Consider the following 16,075-nt stretch of genomic DNA (forward strand, 5'->3'; position numbering starts at 1 on the left):
GCTGGTTTGGAGACAGCAGGTGGACATACCTTTTTCTTAGTAGAATTACAGTTCTGTTGAAGCTGTAAATCTTTGCCTTCTTTCCATCTTAAGAAACTTCGTCGTATTCAATTTCAACTAGGAATTTTGGCAGAGGCCATCAAGAACTTTCACCCAGCTTCTTCTCTGCTCCTGCCCCTCCCTCCTTGGCCATGGTTTGCACGAATATGTTGGTCAGCAAAGAGGTCACTGGTAGTGTTTAAAAATAAAAAGCAGACGTAGAAGGAAAGTCTGTCAAGTCTTAAAGCAGTTTCCTTTCTAAGGAGTACAGGCTCTGTCCCTCTCTGCGTGTACTATGTCTCTGCCCTAAAAAAAAATTTAAAAATTATTTCCTATAGCTTCATTTTTTGGTATAATTTGATGAAGAATGATAGTAAAATAATTTCCAGCCAAAGCATGCATTTAGCCTCTTTTCTTTCTAAATGACATAAAATAGAATTATTTGTCACCAAACTTATACCCATGTCTGAGGGACAAATAGACGTTAGGGAAATAAACCAGTAAAATGTCTTTAACTATCAATACAGTACATGTTTTGCTGGAAACTAGATATTTACTATTTCTTATTTTTGTTCTTGGCTTCCAGTTTGCAAGGCTAGACTCCTATTAAGTAATATATAAAAACCGAAACTGCGTGTATTGGTATATATCCTCATTCCCAGTATGGGGAGACAGAGACAGGCAGATCTCTGTAAGTTCAAGGCTGGTCTGGTCTACATAGTGAGTTCCAGGACAGCTTGAGCTACATAGGGTGACCCTGTCTCAAAAGCAAGCAAACAAACAAACAAAAAGAAATACATAAAAGCAATGGATATAACTCTCTAAGTGACATTCTACCAGAGAAGGTGTCATAATCATATTATTGTCCAGTGTCATCCTTACTTTTGTTGTTTAACTTGTTTGACATTTAATTAATGAGTGTTTTAAAATTTATTCTTATTATCATTGTTGTTATTTATGTGTGTGTGTGCATACAGTGCACATCTGTGGGCATAGCTTGCACGTGGATGTCAGAGGTCAACTTTGTGGACGTGGCTGTCTTCTTCCACATTAACATGGATCCTAGGGGTGGACCTCAGGTCTTTGGGGTTGCGCAATAACACTAACCAATGAGCAATCTCACTGGCCCCGTAAATAGTTCACAATAACACAAAAATAGTTGTAGGATGGTATTTTAAGTGAACTTGTTTATTTACCACATAAGAATCCATTGTGTATACATACATATATGTGTGTATATATATTCTAGTTGTTACATAGAGTTGTGGTTAAAGACAGCAATTTGTTCTAATGAAAGTCTTCTCCATACACTACAACAACAGAGATTAAGACTTATAATATCGGTAACTCACCTGTTAATAACAATTCTGCCACTAATTGGTCTCCGTAGCTCATGTATTGGCTTGGTCTACTGAATTATCTTGCTCAGGAATAGCATTTTTTATTTATTTATAAAGTCTTCAGTGCTGGCAATACTTGTGCACACCAGGCAAGACCTTTACTGCTGAACTACATTGTCAGCTCAGGACAAACACCTATGAGATCATTCTAAATTAAATTATTTTTAAACTAACGAACAAAAACTGTGTTTATGAATGAGGTACTGGATATTGTTTCCATCTGTATCTACAGTGTGTAAATGGGTTAAACATGTTTATTGCTTAACCTTTCATCACTTCCTTATGGTGAAAATATTCCAAGTCCTCTTTTTAGTTTTGAGAGTTCTGAATACAAAGTAACTATCTGTGGTTGTTTTACTCTGTTACCATACACTAGAGTTTCTGATACCACTGTAACTCCAATGTAGTCCTTTTCTCAACCTTCACCCATCCCTACCTCCCTGCTACTCTTTCCAGCCCCTGGTAACCTCCCACACTCATTTTTAATCATATCCTTTGTGTCTGTCTGTCTGTCTGTCTGTCTGTCTCTCTTTGTGTGTGTGTGTGTGTGTGTTAGACTGGCATTGATACAGTGATCCACTGGCTCAGATTTCCAAGTATTGGGAAGATAATCATATACAACCATTCCCAGCTCAGATCAATATATTTTGTATTCATATGTGAGACTACTCAGTGCTTTTCTTTTTGGCTTAAGGAGAATTTTTTTTTCAGGCCTGGCCTTAATAATATTTTCAAGTCCAAGTTTCATAGATAAACAATGTTTTTCAAATTTTCACTTTTGCTAACATTATTGTTACCTGATGCCTACTTTACTCAAAAAACAGAACAAAACAAACAAAACACTTTGGGGGCTGGAGAAATGGCTCAGCAATTAAGACCGTTGACCACTCTTCTAGAGGACCTGAGTTCAATTTCCAGCACCCACATGGCAGCTTACAACTGTCTGGAAACTGCAACTCCAGGAGTTCAGCCACATTCACACAGACACATAGGCAGGCAAAACTACAAATATACATTAAATTAAATTTAAAAAATTTTCTTTATGGTGATCCAGGTTTAAAGTAATAATTATTCAGACATGATTTGTTGCAAAATTTTTGTTTCAGGCTTTAATTTCCCCATTTCCTTTAGTTTAATGTGTGATTTAAGAGATATTAGCTATACTTATTTTTGTTGTTGCTGTTGCTGTTTTTGGTTTTTCAAGACAGGGTTTCTCTGTGTAGCCCTGGAACTCACTCTGTAAGACCAGGCTGGCCTCAAACTCACAGAGATCTGCCTGCTTCTGCCTCCCGAGTGCTGGTATTAAAGGTGTGCACCACCATCGACTGGTGTGTGTGGATTGCGCATAAAGGCACTATGTGTATACACTGATGGGCAGTTTTAAACCTAGAATTCACTTGGTCATTGTGAGAGTTACTTCTCTACTCATCGTTTACTGGAAGGTGGACCTCATTCCCCCAAACATCCACTCTGGATAGACCCTGACGAAAGTTCTTTAACATGGGTACTGTGTTTCCTAAAGCTCTCTCCCAGATATGCACCACCTAGATTAAGATGCTGACACTCTTTTCTTACTTACAAGGCAGTCATGAAACTCCGAATATTTTTTATCTAAGTATAAGGTTTATAAATAACGAGAATATAATTAAAATAATGTTGTTTATATTAGGATAACCATTTTTACAAATAACAGAATTGTCTACTGGTTTGTTTGTCTTTGTGATTTTCTGCAGTGAATATGCTCTTTTTATTACGTTATTTATTCACAGCCCATATCAATGCTTTACTTCGCTTGCAGAAAGCAAGCCCTTAAAATCTTAAAAGGGATGATGGGCAAGGGAGCTTTACCTTTTCCAAAAAAAATATTTGATTATTTTTATATCTAGACGAGTACCTGACTTGCTGGCTGGAGGGCGCCACTCTTTAGACCATAGACCCTGAAGCCACATCTCATGCCCCACCTCCATCCACCAGAGCCCCAGTGACCTGGGAGCACCCTCCTCACAACTCAACCACCTCCCACAACATCTGCAACCACCTGAGCCTTTGCCCCACCTACACCCAAAGGAGCTTTTGAGCAGTACCAGTGTTCACCAGAGGCATAAACTGCCTGCACCTAGAGGAAGAGGGACCCCCTGGAGCATAGACCCCATTGTCACCCGCTGAAGGAAGAGATGGGCAGACAGCAATGTAAAAACACATTTTACAACATAAAGAGCTATATGGCACCACCAAAAACTGGTGGTTCTACATCAGCAAGACCTGAACATCCCAGCTCAGATGAAGCAGAAGAAAATGACCTTAAAAATAACTTTAAGAAACTGATAAAGGCCCTTAAAAGTGAAATGAAAAATTCCCTTAAGGAAATGGAGGAAGAAACAAACAAAAACTTGGAAGAAATCAATAAATCTCTTAAAGAAACTCAAGAAAACCAAGAAAAAACAACCAAAGAGATTAAGCAAACAGTTCAAGCCATTTACAACTTGAAAACTGAAATAGATGCAATAAAGAAAACACAAACCAAGGGAATTCTGAAATTGGAAAACCTGGGTCAACAATCAGGAACTGCAGATGTAAATATAACCAACAGAATACAACAGACAGAAAGAGAATCTTAGGTGTTGAAGATACAATAGAGGAAAATAGACTCACTGGTCAAGGAAAATATTAAATCCAACAAACTTTTAATACAAAATATCCAGGAAATCAGCGACATCATGAATAGACCAAACCTAAGAATGATAGGAATAGAAGAATGAGAAGTCCAGCTTAAAGGTTGAAATGAATACATATTCAACAAAATCATGGAAGAAAAATTTCCCAAACTAAAGAAGGATATGCCTATGAAGATACATGAAGCTTGCAGAACACCAAATAGAGTGAAAACCCCCACCCCCCAAAATACCCTCACCACATAATAATCAAAACACTAACATACAAACTAAAGAAAGAATACTAAGAGCTGCAAAGGAAAGGGGCCAAGTAACATATAAAGGCAGACCTATTGGGATTGTACTCAACTTCTCAATGGAAACTATGAAAGCTGAAAGGTCCTGGATAGACGTTCTGCAGACGCTAAGAGATTATGGATGCCAGCCCAGACTGCTATATCCAGCAAAGCTGTATATAGCACCATAGATGGATAAAACAAATACCATATTTAAACAATACCTGACCACAAATATAGCCCTACAGAAAGTACTAGAAGGAAAACTTCAACCCAAAGAACCTAGCTATACTCAGAAAAACACAGGCAATAGATAACCTCACAACAGCAAATCCCAAAAAACAGAAAAACACACACTACCACCACCACCAACTAAACCACAATTAACAGGTATCGTTAGTCATTAATTTTTCTTAATATCAACGGTCTCAATTCACTTATAAAAAGACACAGGCTAACAGAATGGATATGGAAACAGGATCCATCCTTCTGCTGCATACAAAAAACACACCTCAACTTCAAAGACAGACATTACCTCAGAGTATAGGGTTGGGAAAAGATTTTCCAATCAAATGGATCTAAGAAACAAGCTGGTATAACTATCCTAATATCTAACAAAATAGACTTCAAATTAAAATTAATCAAAAGAGATGAAGGTCATTTCATATTCATCACAGAAAAAATACATCAAGATGAAGTCTCAATTCTGAACATCTATGCCCCAAATACAAGGGCACCCACATTTGTAAAAGAAACACTCTAAAGCTCAAATCACACATCAAACCCGCACACTAATAGTGGGAGAATTCAACACCCCACCCTCACCACTGGACAGATCTATCAAACAGAAAATTAACAGAGAAATAAGGGAACTAACAGATGTTGTAATTTGAATGGATTTAACAGACATCTACAGAATATTATACCCAAACACAAAAGAATATACCTTCTTTTTAGCACCTCATGGAACCTTCTCAAAAATTGACCACATATTTCGTAACAAAGCAAACTTCAACAGATACAAAAAATTGGAATAACTCCTGTATTTTATAGGATCACCATGACTTAAAGTTAGAATTCAACAAAAAACGAATTGCAGAAAGCCCACATGAAAACGGAACAATGCTCAACTGAATCACCCCGGGTCAAGGAAGAAATTAAAGACTTCATAGAATTCAATGAAAATGAATACACAACATACCCAGACTTATGGGACACTATGAAGGCAGTGCTAAGAGGAAAGTTCATAGCTCTAAGAGCCTACATAAAGTGGAGAAATCTCACACTAGTGACTTAGCAGAACACTTGTGGATCTAAATAAGAAAGAGAAAAAGAGAACATCTCCTTAGTAAATTGGGAGTGTAGGAGTCACAGGAGAGGGGGGAAGGGGAGAAGGAGAGAAGGGAGGAAGAGAGGGGAGTAGAGAAAAATGCATAGAGCAATAAAAACAATAAAAAAGAATAAAATAGTTTAAAAACAGATGAAAAATATTGCTTTGAATAATAAAAAAGAACATCTTTAAATTGTCAGTGTTACCAAAAAGCAGGAAAAGGCTGAGAAACTGTCGGCCTAGAAGGACATAAAGAAATGGGGTGAATTCATCTGATCTTATTCAGGAGACATCAGCTAAAAATGATGTATCAGTATTGACTTGCTGATAGTAACACATGTAACACATGTGTTTTGCTAATAACTTCCTGGAGGGCTTGCATTTGCTGTGCAAGCTCAATGACCCTTTCCATGCCCAGAATCTGAGTAACCGTGGGAGAGAAGTAACTCCACTAAGCTGTCCTCTGACATCCACATCCTAGCTGTGCCCACAAGTGTGCACTGTACACATACAGAGGATACATAATAGTGACACAAGGCACGGCTGGGCTGTGACGAAGCCAAGTAGAAGTCTGTGCTGAAAACTCCCAAGGGAACCTACAAATGTAAGGTGTTCTCCCTGAAGGAAAGAATAAGACACATGGGAACCCCCTGAATTTTATTCTTAACTTTTGTTAATGTATCCCTAAATAAAATGTTTCATTGTGTTTCTCAAGAAAGCAAAACAAATATGGAATAACGCAACCTATAACTTAACAAAAAGAAAGGAAAGAGAAAGGATGGGAGAAAGAAAGAAGTGCTTACTTTCCTTTCTACTTGGTAAATTTTTTTGTATATTTGATTTGATATAGCATACATCTTAAAACAGTATTATTGAATGAATGTGTATGTTTGTCTTTTAGGTATCATTAGTCACACACACAGATATCGTTTGTAGAAAAATAATTTAGATGCCTTTAGAAATATAACGCTGATTTAATTTAATATGGTAATCAGAATTAAAATGAAATTTCTCTATGGACCACATTTGGGGCTATGTGACACCGACTTGTGAGGGAGGAAGAGCAACAGCTGAGGATTCATGTTCTTAGTGGCAGCTGACGACTCTCCAAATCTTCCAAGTGGTCCTTATGTGTAACTGTACCATTTGCTGTGGTAGTTTTTACAGATGCTTACCAAAGCTCATGGGAATGACAGACGACAGCAAAAGCACTATGACTTACTACATGGCTAAGCTCTGCCACATGCTAATGCATTTCTTATTTGGTTCAGATAGAATACTTGTCTTCTGTTTAAAACTCTTGGGCCTAAGAACAGAGACAATCAGCATTCCCTTCTTTTCCTCAATTTATACAACAGCCTTCCATACACAGCCACTGACAAGGCAATGACTGGAACTTTTATCTCACACAAACTGCCCAGTTGTTTTAAGCCTGATGTATATTAGAGTATGCACCAGAAATGTGGCATTATTATCAGGTCATAGTGGATGAATAAATTGGAGTTCATTCCTGTTCTCTTGGGAAAATGATGAGAGCATTGGAGATAAGAGGAAAAAAGGGGGGAGGGGCTCTGATAACACAGACTGAATTCTTGTCATTTATAAAGGTGACTGTGGGGGCTGAAGAGATGGCTCAGAGGTTAAGAGCAGTACCTGCTCTTCCAAAGGTCCTGAGTTCAATTCCCAGCAACCACATGGTGGCTCACAACCGTCTGTAATGAGGTCTGGTGCCCTCTTCTAGCCTGCAGGCATACACACAGACAGAATATTGTATACATAATAAATAAATAAATATTTTTTTAAAAGGTGACTGTGAATCCACCAAGGTTGGTTCAGACAGCAGTCAGTTCTGGTGGCAGATCGTGCTGGGCTGGAAAAGCTTGTGTGACCTCAGGGAGAGCAAGTACAGGGCCTCAAGCAGCAGAGAGCCATCGCCAAGCAGCTAGAGAAGGAGGTGGCTGGTGAGAGAAATGGAAAGCACAGGTGGGCAATGATGATGTCAGAAGTTTGGGCTCAAAACCCCCAAGTGAACAAGAGACTAGAGCCTATAGAAGATGGCAGTTATGGATGGGGCTTGATGCCACTGCTTCAATATCATGTTGAAGTGAGTGATAGACCTGTGTGTGAACTCAAGGGAACACTGATTGGAAAGTACAGAGGTGATGCCATACTTATGTGTGACATGAAGGGTCAGCTGCTGTGCCTTTTTTTATGACCTCACTATCCCTTTTGCTTCATATTTGGCATGAACAAACTGACCAACATTAACCACCACATAGCTAAGGTGTACTTCTGGGTTAATGATGGAGGAAGGTCATTGGTTAAATAAAGAAACTGCCTTGGCCCTGATAGGACAGAAAATTAGGTAGGCGGAGTAGATAGAACAGAATGCTGGGAGGAAGAGGAAGTGAGCTCAGATGCCATGCAGCTCCTATCTGGGGCAGACGCGATGAAGCTCCGACCCAGGACAGATGTAGGCTAGAATCTTCCTGGTAAGTGCACCTAGTGGTGCTACACAGATTAATAGAAATGGGCCAAGCAGTGTTTAAATGAATACAATTTCCGTGTTATTATTTCGGGTATAAAGCTAGCCCGTGGCTGGGAGCTGGGAGGCGGGAAGCGGCCTGCAGCTCCTTCAACAGGTTAACCCGGCTATGACCCAATGCCATTACAGTGAATTCTTTTTTTTTTTCCCTCTGGTTTTTCAAGACAGAATTTCTCTGTGTAACAGTCCTAGTTATCCTGGAACATGCTTTGTAGACCAGGCTGGCCTTGAACTCACTGAGATCCACCTGCCTCTGCCTTTCAAGTGCTGGATTAAAGGTGTGTGTCACTACCACCCGGCTTATGATGGTTAATTCCACCAGTGTAATTTTGGCCATGCTAGTCAGTTTGACTTTCTGATTCCTGATTCAGATGCTCAGAGATCATGTATGAGATTCTGATTTCACTTCATAGAGGCAACTTTCTGGTCAAGGGAAGTGATCTGTGCATTTTGGGTGGGATGTTTGCCATCTGTGGTGTTCCTGGGAGGAAGTTCTGTACCACCTCTTCCTCAGTGGACAATGAGGAATCCTGGAAGAAAAGAAAGCATAGGATGATGGGAGAGAAGGGTCTTGCAACCGAAGCAGCTGGTCATTGGAGACTGTGTCTCCAGCATACTGGGGTGTTCTGTTCTAGATCCTCCACTATCACCAAATAAGTAGAGAGTCAAGGGCTTGGGGACCTAAAGCTGTTGTCTGAGTATCTCACCCCATTTGACATTGACAACAAAAACTCCTTTAACCGGAACCCTGCTTGGGAGCTGGGCTGCACACATATTATACTAGGTTCATCTATGAAGCAGTCTTGCCACAGACCCCAGCCCTCGCACAGGAAGAACCTTTCGGTGTGGATAGTATGACAGTGTGGCTGCCGGAATATGTAAAATGGGCTAGCAGGCGTGCTTGACCCCACAGGCTGCAGGATGCCATGTAGGGATCAGCTCTGGACCAGGGGTTGTTTGTTCCATTGTTGAGAAAAGATTAGAGGCTTTGGAGGAAACAGTATGGACCACAGAGACCCGCAAAGAAGAAGCTTCAGAAGGTGAGATTGAAGCTTCTCTCACAGCTATGGGATTCTGGGATCAAGGCCGAGCTTCTCTCCGAGAAGAACCCAAAGTTACTGAAACAGCAGTGGTATTTTGAGGAAGCAGTGGCCGTCATTGCAAGCAGGAAGTCAAGGATAATGTCAGTGTCATGGAGGTCAATTCAATGACAAATTTTATTTATTGAAGAATTCTATAGTGTTGTTTGCTTTTAAAAAGTATTTTATTATTACCAGTCACTCACTGGAAGTTAATGTATGCTGCCTTTTCTAATCCTATAGCATCTCCCAGCAGGCATCATTCCCACCTTACAGACTGAAAGACTCAAGAGACACAAAGTAGTACATTAGCCACACACAGGAAAAGAGTCAAAATCAGAAAAAGAATTTCAATGCAATCCAATCCCTAAGCTCTTAATTAAAGCTTCCTATTGACTAAAGGAAGGATAATTAAATAAAAATAGATATGATGTATTATTTATTCACATAGAATAGAATAGAATAGAATAACATGTTAGCAGGGTGGCAAGGTGGCTCAGTGGGTAAAAGCCTCCCCTTCTAAGCTTATCTGTGAACTGAACTTGATTGACCCCAAGCAAGGGAAAGAGAACCAATGAACGGGTTGTTCTCTGACCTCTATGTGAGGGTGCACCTACAGATATCGTACAAATAAGTTTTTAAAAGATAATAATATGTCAGCTTCTACAAATGATAAATAGATTATCCTTCAGAGGAAATGATACTCAGGGGAAAAAAAGAACTTCCAAGGTACTATGAGTATTAAGGGTGAAAATGTTGGGTGTGATGGGAACCAGGATCTGGAGGAACACACGATGACCAGACTCTCATCATCCAGAGAAAAAACTCGTACATGTGGCCAGTCACAAGGAGCAGTCATTGTGGAACTTAGACAACTCCAAGTGATGGCCAGCAAGGCTGGACTTCCTCTGTCCTCTGCCTCCCTCTAAGTTCCCGTAGCCCTCTCAGCTCATTGGTCAGGCTGTATTCGTCCATACCTCCACTCTTGGGCCTGTTACGACTCTACCCTTTGCCTGAGATACGTTCCTGTGCACCCTTGGTGGCTGCTACCTTAGGTCCTTAAGATTTTAATCCACATGTGACATCTGTAGAGAGATGCTGATTTAATTTGAGCATCTCTCCCGCACCACACGCACATACACAATGTGTCACTGTTTAGCACAGGAATGGCACTCTTTTTTGTGGTCACTATATTTTCGGTATTTTATCTGTATGTTTCCAGCTACAGTTAGGAAACGGGCTCTGTGGTACCTGGGGCTCATCTATCAGGTTTTCGGAGCGATCTCCAGCGGCCGACACATAATGACCTCAAAGCAAATGGATGAAAGGGTGTCACAGGTGTCAGCCTTTATGAAAATTCAATTAAGATGTCACTTTCCAAGTTTTAGCATTCAGAAGAATCGGAATAGCTGGCCCAGAAGACTGTTGGTGAGCATACAATCTACTATTAGAACCCACTCTAAAAATGAGGGGCTTCGGCGTCATTTAGAGAGGGAAACTGACTTACCTCCCAGGAAGAGAAAACGTAATTACACGGTCTCATAAAGAGACTAGTCTTAGCTCAGACTTTACAGAGACTAGTAATGACGAGTGCAGGATGTTCAGCTAAAAATAAAACACACTTACTGGGGAGTGAAGATCTTTCAGAAGTGTTCTGAAATGGTGTCAACTACTTCCGCTTAAGTGGGTGTGTGCTGAGCTGCTGACTCAATGAGGACCCAGGAAGGGGTAATGCAGGTTTTTCTTCAGTTACATGCCTTTCACCACTAAGTTTTTAAGCAATGTTATTTCTTCAACACTCAATCAATTCAATCCCTGGGTAACTAGGAGAAGGGCACTCTCTCTCTCCTTCTGCTTTCAGTTGCCTTGTTATGGGTCATGCCACATCCAGGGCCAAGCTGGGGCTAGTGCTCAGGAATGTCTTGTGGAGGAGTTCGTAAGCCCTGGTCCTTGGCATGGTTCGTTGCTGCTTTTCTCGGAGGCAGGGTGTAGTGTTTCTTAAGGAAGGGCATTTATAGTGATTAAAATTGCTCAGAGCTTGCTTCATTGTGTAATTCTGGTAATGTAGTATGTAATGCTGGCAAGGAGGGAGGAAGAAAGGGACAGAAAATCCCAGACGGCAGCATGGAAGGGCACACAGTACAGATGCCACCTCAAGAGAGGGGTTGTGGCACTAGAAGAGGGGTTGCCAACGGTCAGACTCTTGGTCAGCAGTCCTTGGTGACTTCGACCTCCTAAGGAGGGTGGAGAGCACAGATTCCAAGGGTGGGGACTACTACCCACTGCTTTGCCGTCCTTCTCCGATTCTTAGGCAAGTTCCCAGAAACAGCTGACAAACGGAGCTTTGGAAATGAGATTGTTCTTCTGGAAAGGAAACTGAAAACTATCTTCCAGAAAAAAAAAAAGATGGAGACATGCTAAACATCCACTTTAAAGGCCAGCGGCTCCATTTTTAGGCATATGCCCTACAAAATATGCACACAGAGGTGCATATTTATATCTATACACACCTGGGGCAACATTACTCGGTGCAGTGTAAAACTGAGGCCCATCAATATGTCCACTTACAGAACAGCACACTCGTGCAATGGAATACCGTGTGCCGATGACAGTGGACACAACGACAGGCAGGTGAGATAATATAGGCCGCTCTCGCACAGTCTTGAGTTAAAAATCCATAAAACCCAAATAACCCGAAGGATTCCATTTGCATAAAAGTCAAAACCAACTAAAAGTAGCTCGTGACCTTTAAAGACAGGAAGGTGGAGCTCTCTGGAGAGGTGGGTTAGGATTGGGGTTAGAATACGAAGGTGCCTTAGGGGCTGGTGATAATTCACTTGGTGTAAACCTATCAGGCTTTCCGCCTCACAATCTTGCACGTTTCCCAAATGTGTGGTGTAGTTTAGTAAAACGTTAAGTTTCAGGAGCAATACTGCCTTCTGAAATAACCGGGGACCCTGAATGGAGTCAGTAGGGATCAGCGGGGTCCTGGGTTCCGGCTTGTGTTAGGGGCTTCAGAGAGCCTGAGTGTGACTGTCTCCATTCTAAGAACAGGTGTAGGGGCGAGAATAACCAGCGATTGATGAAGCATTGCTTTTTCTGGTTGTCGTCAGGGTTTTCTAAATCAGGCCCAGGAAAGTAACCATGTCTCTCACCGTCTCTTCAGGAACCCATGCTACGGTGCATGAAGCATTTTCCGGAAACTGGTGGTCACAGTCCTCGTGTTGGATGACAGAATGACACAGAGGGTACCAACATGGCTGTAAACCTGGCACCTGGATTTAAGGCACATGAAAACAGCTATTCCCTCGAATGAGGAACTTTGACCTGAGGTCTAGCTCTGCAGCTGACCTTATACATATTTTTTTATTTTTAAATCAAGTAATTCTGCGCTTCTCTGACAGGAAAGCGAGACGGCCAAGGCCAGGAAGAAGGCAAAATGGAGTGGCAATATATTCTATTTATCATATATTAACAAGACAGGTGGCGCCAAGAGCAAGTATACACATTGATTCTTGTCAGGAGAGCATGGTTACAGCGTGAACACGTGGGCTGCCCTGGAGGTGAGTCCCCTGGGAATGCTTCCCACTCAGATGAATAAACGAAGGCTCTTTTGGAGGTGTGTTTTGTGTGTTGAGGTCCTCCCTGGTGCCCAGGTCCTCCCCGGTGCCCTTTGACAGTTAGGACTCTTTTAGTTTCGGTGCCTGGCAGTCCATGTCTCAGCTCGCAGGGTGCACTTTGCCCTGCCTTGGAGACGTGTACAGAAGAATTGGATTGCTGTTTGTTGAAATGGATGGTGTTTCTCACAAGTCCCATGTCAATAATCTTCTAGAAAAGCAATGCCGAGTGTGGGATTGGGAAGGGCAAGACAACACGTCTAAGTAAATAGCAGGCCGTCCCTCAGCACCTGCTGGCTCACAGTGCTACAGTGTTTCTGGGCCTTGTATTTCCTCTCTTTTCTTAAGCAAACAGAGTTGGAGAGCGCTTCAACAGATACAGAATTTTAAATCTGAGTGTTCAGGAAATGGGGTCTCTGGAATTCTAAAGCTGTGATGCAGTCCCTTGAGAAGTGGAAACTTCCAACCAAACCCTTTACTCTGCTCAGTCTTTGTTCAGCTCTATGTGCTGCTGGTTTCCTGTGATTTCATCTCCTGTGATGCAAATCTGTTCTTGTACTTTTCTCTTGGATCAAGGCCGAGCTCTACCATAACCCATGTGTGGAAACCATCTCCAGGGCTATTGGCCTAAAAAGCCAAGATGTTCTGACTCTGGAAGAAGACTTTCCAGACCTGGGGGATAAGGAGACATGGGCTCAGAGTGATAAGTTCCACGTTTGATTTAATTCCATTTCCTCCTCACATTGGAAACACTATTCTTTCAAATATTTATTTTTATTTTATATACATTGGTGGCCTGCAAGTATGTCTGTATGCAGGAATTGCCTGGAACGGGAGTTACAGACAGTTGTGTGTTCTGGGAGGAATTGAACCCAGGATCTCTGGGAGAGCAGCCAGTGCTCTTAACTACTGAGCCATCTCTCCAGCCTGGAAATGCTATTTTTACATGAAGAAGACAGAGACAATGTGGAACAAATCTTTTTTATACGAGTGCATTTACTTTCATCATGCTTTTTCTCACAAGTTTCTCTATTAGTACAATTTTTCGAGAGAAAGAACTAGGAAATAAAAAAAAAAGATTGCTTGTGCTCTGTCATTAAACTAAGAGCTGACTTTGTGCTATGAGTTACGTAAACAATCTCCAGCCTTCAAGAAATGTACATTAACTTTAATAGGGAAGAATTAACCATGCTATTAACGTCTACCTTTCATAGCATGCAGCCCGTCAGCCTTGATCCTCCTTCTCCTTTCACCCATCAGTAGTTTTATCCCATCCTTCGGCTTAAAAAAAGAAAAGATGCATTTGGTTAGACTTATTCTAATCATTAACTTTAATGTCTAATACACAGAATGGCATTTTCAGTTCGGTGTCTACTTTCTTAGAGAAGATCCATTACAAAATCCCTGTTGTAAAGCTATCCTGGTTGATTCATTACTACCACCACGTTTACACTTTGTGTATTTGTACAATGATTCTGCGATTTAAAGGACGGTTATGACCAAACGATCCCTACCTGAATACTCTCCCTTAAAAGCCTCAGCCATCCCAAGCTCTTGGACTTCAGCCTTATCCGGGAAGCACAGAGAAGAACTTGGTAGCATAAGAATGCTACTCATTATGACATGGCAGCTGGGCTTGGCCTGAGAGAATATCACTTTAAGAAAATCAATTAGGAACTCTCACCCTCTGATAGGGGGAAGATACTCCTTAAGGGATAAATGTTTTGTAGATCAATTTGGCAATATCCAGTGGAGGTGAAATGGTATATATCTTACAGTCTATTAAATTCGAGGCTCAAGTATAGGAATTAGTGATGTTCAACCGTGGTAGCATGGAAATATGCGTCGCAGAAGTATTTAGTGTACACAAGATGAATACACAATGGATGAAAACATAAACCACTGAAAATGTGAACCATTGATAAAACTAACTCAATGCAATAATCTTGAGCAAAAGTAAACAAAATAGCAGAGCAGAGACTCACATTTTCCATTGAAAGAGTGAAGATCAAGTAACAGAAGTGTATTTGTCAGTAGATTTGAATATGTAACACATACTATATTGTTTAATATTGTTTTATTCACAGGCATGTCCAACTAGTGACCCGAGGGATGTGCATATACCACAAAACTGCTATGAATATGGCCAAACTCAAAAGCCACCAACATTTTTACATATTATGAGTTTGAGTTTTGTTTGTTTTTAGGTGACACTGTTGTATCACAATACCAAGAGATATATATAGTAGTATATTATACTATCAATATATATTATATATAATTATTACTATAATAATAGTATATACTATAGAATACATATACTATATATAATTATTAGTTATAATTATAGTATAGATAATATATTAATTATATGTAGCATATATTACATATACACTATAATATACATATTATACAACCAGGCTCTGTGTGTGTGTGTGTGTGTGTGTGTGTGTGTGTGTAATAAGAAATTACTTGTTCGTTCCTGGCCACCTAGACCTGAAATAATTACACAGAAATTATATTAATTACAATATTGTTTGGCCTATTAACTCAGGCTTCTTATTAACTAACTCTTACATCTTAAATTAACCCATTTCTATTAATCTGTGTATCGGCATGAGGCTGTGACTTACTGGTAAGGATGTGGTGCCTATCTTCTTCCGTAGCTACATAGTGTCTCTCTGACTCTGCCTTCTTTTCTCCTCTATCTCTGCTTGGAATTCCCGCCTTGCTCTATTCTGCATTGCCATAGGCCCAAAGCAACTTCTTTATTGACCAGTGGCAATAAAACATATCCACAGCATAGAGAGAGGAATCCCATATCATGTCCCCTTTTCTGTCTAAATAAAAAGGAAGGTTTTAACTTTAACATAGGAAAATTACATATAACAAAACAGGTATCAAGCAAGAATTACAGTTACAATATTTATATCCATTTTATCTTTTATCATAACTAAGGAAAACTATAACTATCTACTCTTCAATGCCATCAAAGACTCCAGAAGGATATACTATTACCTAAATTAACAGGAAGTGCATTGTAAACAACTTCCAAAACTCTAGAATTGACAGAGACATATACACATATATATGTATATATGTGTGTGTACATGTGTGT

At 40.4% G+C, this 16,075-nt stretch overlaps 1 pseudogene; it reads left to right on the forward strand.

Moving 5' to 3' along the window:
* Positions 1-206: 206 nt before the first annotated feature.
* On the forward strand, positions 207-13,677 carry LOC121433367 (annotated as a pseudogene).
* Positions 13,678-16,075: the final 2,398 nt, after the last annotated feature.

Source organism: Microtus oregoni, unplaced genomic scaffold (assembly GCF_018167655.1).
Source record: "Microtus oregoni isolate MIOR12 unplaced genomic scaffold, Mior012 000038F_ref0000394, whole genome shotgun sequence".
Classification (NCBI taxonomy): Eukaryota; Metazoa; Chordata; class Mammalia; order Rodentia; family Cricetidae; genus Microtus; species Microtus oregoni.